This window comes from Glossina fuscipes, unplaced genomic scaffold, assembly GCF_014805625.2.
Source record: "Glossina fuscipes isolate IAEA_lab_2018 unplaced genomic scaffold, Yale_Gfus_2 1, whole genome shotgun sequence".
Taxonomy (NCBI): Eukaryota; Metazoa; Arthropoda; class Insecta; order Diptera; family Glossinidae; genus Glossina; species Glossina fuscipes.
The window spans coordinates 22,382,238-22,388,542 of NW_023998415.1; the positions used below are offsets into that span (position 1 = coordinate 22,382,238).

The following is a 6,305-nucleotide window of genomic DNA, read 5'->3' on the forward strand; positions in this document are numbered from 1 at the left end:
GTAGCTGCTTTTCCCTATCAGAAAATACTGCTACTGACACTACTAGATAACTGCAACAAGAGCAGCAACATTTGCACATACACCGATGCTCCACATATTACAACTGCTATTACTGCATTGCAGAGGGTATGCTTACCATTTGCTTGTTAGCTCTTACATAGCTACTGTTGCCGCCTTGTTCCCGATACACCGCAAAATCTGTGGAATTGCATGCTTTAGAGGAATAGAACGACGACTAAACATTTCAACGGATAGAGCTTTTTCCGCTTTTGTTTTCATTCTTTTTTTTTTTTTTTTTTTTGTGCAGAACAGTAGAAGTAAAATTAACATCAGGACTAGTAACAATCAGCAACCTTGTGTAAGTGAGCGGGTGAGTGCGTTCATCGCAAACAGACTAATTCAATTTGCAATGCAACCAAACTGTTAATGACAGTAATTATGTCAAATTGAGATATTTTTACTAGAAATTTTTCTACATATTCGCGTAGTTGAGAATATTGATGCTCGTACATGTATACGCGCATATGTTATTTGTTGCGCAGAATTAAAACTAGCACATACTTGAAAAATATACAAACTTATTAAAACTTTAAAAGATGTAATCATTTTTGTTATCCCATGAAAGTATAATATATTCTGTCCATGTAACACTTATTTCGTCCAACTACAGGAAATGTTAAATATCTCGTACCTATTACGAATAAGTTGTACAGAGGATTATTTTTCTTTTCCATTCCCCCATTCCCTCTCTGCATTTTTCTTATTAAACAATAATTGAATTAAACAATTATGAGAGCTAGTAGCATGTTGAAGTGCAATAAAAATGAACATCTCTGTTCTAAGAACAAACTGATATACAAATCACTCAAATGATTTAATTTAAAATTATGTTTTTTAGCTTCGACAAGAAAGTAACATGATTGTAAACTACGCATAGGCTAAAAGGGAAAATTGAAATTGTTAGAACGTTGCGAAAGACATCAACTAAGCTCAGCAAACATACTCTCTCACCTCTCTTAGCAATAGCAAAACTCTATCTAGGGTTGCCCCTAGGTCAAGTGCAAATTTTGCGTATAATTTGGAAGATGTACAGATATATGGCACATCACGATGCTCTATACACTTATGCCGACGTGTTTTCCAATCTTCGAAACAATTATTATAATCGATTTTCGACGTGGAACGTCCTTCAAGGTTTTGTGCGATTCAGCTTGTATCGCTTCAGTCGGGTCAAAACGATGTCCCCAGAGTGGTCTTTCGGTTTTAGTAAGTACCAAAAGATGTGAGATGGACTTAAATCAGATGAATAAAATGGCTCTAGAACGAAGGTGACTTTGACGCCGCCTTTTAGTGATTGGCTCACCTTTTGGGCAATATTCGTTCGGTTGCTTGTTTGTTTTCGAGTCGTATGCGTAAGTCCAAGTTCCATCTTTGATAATAATGCGCTCCATGATCGGTCGGTAGTCAGAAATCGTCTTCCCACAGATTTCAACGTGACGCTCCTTTTCGAAGAAATTGAGCATTTTTGCTATCAATCGAGATTTGACGCGTTCCAGGCACAAAACATGATTTCAATGTTGTTAACTCGTCCTTTTGAAATGCAAAAGTATCAGTAAGGTCCCGAATTGTTAATTTTTGGTTTTGAGCACCGCGTCTATGGCTTGTTTGACGTGACTTTCATCGATTGAGTTTGCTCGTCGTACGGGACACTTTTCGCCGCATCATTTAATTATGTAAATAAACAATATTGTGTGTACAGGTCACTAAGTTTCTCTTTTACCTAAGCCCAATATGAAAAAGATTACAATTTAATTTTGGAGATACTGCCTTCACCAAAACATGGCCGTTTAGCCACATGCAGGCTGTATGATTTCGGTCGCAGATTAATGAATTCGTGGAACGTAAGGCCAATTACCTGATTATATATCACTTGTAGCCTCCGTTAGGGTAATAAAAATTTTATAATTACTATTTTCTATTGTGCGGGATGAGAACGCACTTCCAGCCCTAGAGATGCCACCAAAATTTGGTTAATCTCTTCTTCTGCTTCACCTCAAGATGGATCCCAATGGATTTTTGCTGTACGGTAGTTATTCTATTGAGATTAACTTTTGGGATGTCGTCGTCGGCTATTAATCTTCTCTCGTAGTACAATTTTCAGAGATTTCTAGATTTCACCTCTTATAGGATTGTTCACAATAAAATCCAATCTAGGCATCATATGGTATATGTCATCTGCACATGTGATCGTTATGTTCCAGAGTTTCCTCCTTAAGCATCATATTTAGAGTTGACGTAAAGTTCCGCCTACGGTCTAACTATTATTCATCATTTTGTTTAGTTAGTTCTTTAGATTTGTTAAATTATTATGATTTTTCTCGGTTAAAAAATCGTTTTTTTTTTTTTTCATTTATTTAACATACATCACGGGAATCCGGTCTTTATTGATTTCCTAAAAAAAAAAAAAAAACACTTTATATACACTTTAGTGTTTAAAATATTTTCCTTAGTACAGAAATGTCGGAAGAAGAGTATTTCACTCAGGTTTGAAAAACTTTCCATATACTCTCTCTAAATTTACGCATCTATCCCACAATTCAGTTAAACTTGATTGACACTGGGAGCGATGCCCGACCGCAATTAAGCTGAAAATCAAGATTCGCATTAAAATGCGATAAGGAAGCACATCATATGGCATTACTTGACCTTACGCACTTTGGCAGCTCTGCGCAACAAATGTTGTTTAAAAATTGATTGAATGTTTTCCTGAAAAAACAATTTATTTCAAGTCCGCTTTTATCGCATTTTAAAAGACTATTTCGACAACCAGTTAAGATAAGTTGCAATGAATTGAACGTTTTTAAGTTCCACTGAAATGTTGTATTCTCCCATTTTTGCATCTACTTAAGAAAAAATTTACTTAGGTATGCCACACTTACTCCCCTTTGCGATGTTGTATTCTTTCCATTATTTTTAATGTATTCTCTCACCTCTTTTCTGCCGTTTACTTTATTTTACAAATATTTTATCATTATTATTAATCTTTCAATAGATTTCCCTCATGTTAGTATCGAACACAATAGGATGGTGTAAGTATAATGAAACACACGTTATTGCTTCTTAGACATTACGAAGAATAGAATGAGTAGATTTTAGTTTCTGACAAACTTTAAATATTTAAACCTAAAATTTAACCTTGAACTAATATCATTTTACAATTATTTCCAATTTGTTCTTAAATGGCGCTTTTACCGCAAAAGATTAAATAAAAAATAAAAAATCCAACTCCTCCTCCAACTTCTCGCTCGCAAATAACTGCAGATTACTCATTTTTTTGCAATTTCCATAATCTTTTGTTCTCCTGCTATCATTAATCGACGACATATAAAAAAGTTTAAAACCTCTGTCCATTCTGTTTGCTGCATAAGTGAACGAATAAGCATTGGCGGTCCAGGAAGATATACCATAAATAAATTTATTCATGATCGGTAGGAAGTGCTTATTTCAATTAGTCAATTTTGCCTTTTTTGTTTATTTATCTAATCATCCGTTCATGAGTTTTTATTGGCATAAGACCAAGACCATAAAAAATGCTCTAACAGTTCGTAATTTCTTAAATATATATACAGTATGTATCTTGAGTGAATTTTTCTTCACATTTTACCGCATTCTGGGCCAAGAATTCAAAAAGTGAAACCCACTCAACACTAACTGCGCTACATGATCCACCATTAAATACCCTAAACCACTTTATTTAATAGAGTTATTGATAGAACGACGCTTCAAAATTGGGTGTTATGTGGAAAGTGAGAAGAAGAAGAAGAAGTGGAAGTGAGGGAGAAGTGGTCCGATCCGAAATATTTTTAATAGGATTTGTCCTTGGGTTCGAACATATCCTTGTATCGGATTTTATCGATATCTCTCAAAAATAACAACATTTTTGTTGAACAAAAGAAGGGACAGACAAATGAGAAGACGGACAGACAAGCTTAAATGATTTAGAACTGTTCGGTGCACTAAAACGTGGGACTATTATTCCTTCTACTTCTGGGTGTTGCATACATCTGCACAAATAAGTGTTTTAAGATATAAAAAGAAATTGTATGTTTCGAAATATAAACGAGCTACAATGTGTGTGTGTGTGTTTGCATTTCAAAGTGGGATCTTTGATATAATCGAATAATCGAATAATCGAATAATCGAAGAATGTTTGCCAATCCCAATCTCCTCTCTGAACCATCTTAAGTAGATCTTGACTTTCCAAATAGCTCACGTTCAAGAATATGCTCTTTTTGTAGATAACAAAGGATCTCGTTTACACCGTTTGTAGCCACTTTTTTTCCTGTTCTAATGTCTTTGTTTGTGAGATAAGATAAATCATAATGTCTGAAAAATTGAAAATCATTCAAATAATAGATGCTTATCACCCTGGGAATGAAATGACAATTGCAGTTACAAAAAGTAATAACAGCAATAACAATAATAAAAAACAAAAACAAAAACAAAAACAACAACAACAACAACAACAACAACAACAATGACAACAATAACGACAAAAAAAAGAAAAAAAAGAAGAAATATCGACAATGGCAAGAATCACTTTACCAACAATCACAAGAGTTGTCTAGTCCTTACGGCACAATTGACACTTGAACCTCTGAAGAAAGTATTTCCTCACCTCTCAGGCGCTACGAGCACTAAATACATGCACATATACGTATAAATACTTACTGAAAACAAATAAAACAAAACCATCACCCCACTCAGGCCTATAAAAGAAAAAAGCCATGTTAACAAAGAACGCAAGCATGGTACTTGAATATAAATATAGAATGCTTTACGCAATCAAATATTGAAAAGAGCGTATGCGAGAAGATGGAAGGAATGGAAAAGTGATGAGTTGTGGGTTATGTTTGGGGAAAATGGCATTAGAATTTTCTCCGTTCGGCAGCTGCAAGTACTTATGATATTTAAAAGAATATTTACCGAATGAAAACACAGATGCATATCTGTGACAGATAGATGAATAGATGGTTGAATGAAATGATATATATATATATATAAAATTCAATTCATAGGCACATGAGGAGTGAGTTGCATCCGACTTTGTACAGAGACACATACAGGATACGATTGATTAGACCATAAGGCAAAGTTACATTTCTGTTTGAAAATTCTCTCTTACGCTTTAATATGCATGTGGCATGCACTTGTTAGCTTAAAATGTATTCGTTGTTGAGTTGTCATAGTTACTCAAAGTCAGCTTAAACTTGAATGAATTAGTTCTTCTACCCTCGCTTTTACTCTAAACCAAATATTGAAAATTCTATTAACTATAGCGGGAATTTTCTATTTAAAAAAAAAAAAAAAAAATTTTGTTTTCAAAATAAATTCTAATTTGAAATTGAAAATATTAACCGCATAGACGTTAAATAAGCAAGAAAGAAATTAAAAGTAAAAATTTTTAACAAATTGATTAAAAAAAGAAAAAGCAGAAAAAGAAGTTAAATAAGAATTGCTTACCCTAAATCTGTAACTTCAACTTTTTCCATTTTCTTTCATTAAACATTGTCACTGCCGAGGGATGCAAATATATGAAAGAAGCGTAAATGCGCTCAATAGATACCCCCATAAAGTAACTTTTGAATTTATGTGAATAATTAAAAAAATATGCATAAATATTGCAAAAGTTCGTTCGGTATTTAAAATCGAATGTAATATAGAAAGTTTTCATGGGAGATATACATACATAGTATTTATTAATCAATTCTATGTCCTTAATTATTTGCTCAAAGTTTATCTTAAATTATTCAAAACTCTCTCTATTTCATTTTTATAAACTATTGTGAGGTATTTTTTACACAACTTATTAATTTTTAAAGAAAATATATGTATATTTTGATGTTTTACTTAATTCATAGAATCTCCATTTCTCCATTTAGTCATAGCCAAGGGAATGCAGCAAACGAAAATTGATTGTTCTTTCATTCTTCTTGATATTCTTTTAAATTTTTATAGTCCTTTTTATAGTCCTATCTATAGTCTGATCTAATTGAGTTCATTTGTCTATTTAGCTCTGTAGATTAAATTCGTAGAGAATTTTTCTTCTACTTAGATATAATCATTCGTCTATCTTTACTTACGACATGATCCGATGAAGATTCATTTACTTGGCACACAATCACAAGCGATTACATAATTTAGGTTATCCCGTTTTTTTTCGATTTCGTCAAAACTATGCAATGAATTTCGACCCTCATACTCAAATTGCTATAATCGGCGCAATGCTGACTCCTTGTCAACAT

The 6,305-nt window shown here is 33.2% G+C and overlaps 1 long non-coding RNA gene across 2 annotated transcripts; it reads right to left on the reverse strand.

The window, feature by feature from the left end:
* Nucleotides 1-272: 272 nt before the first annotated feature.
* Nucleotides 273-2,163, reverse strand: LOC119632221. Of its 2 annotated transcripts, XR_005246756.1 has the most exons (4): nt 1,916-2,163; nt 1,364-1,780; nt 1,012-1,254; nt 273-938 (listed from the first exon to the last, which is right to left on the reverse strand). It is a non-coding gene; the product is annotated as an uncharacterized LOC119632221 (long non-coding RNA). The 2 variants fall into 2 exon arrangements; XR_005246755.1 differs by having other exon boundaries at nt 1,364-2,163.
* Between the last annotated feature and the right edge of the window lie 4,142 nt (nt 2,164-6,305).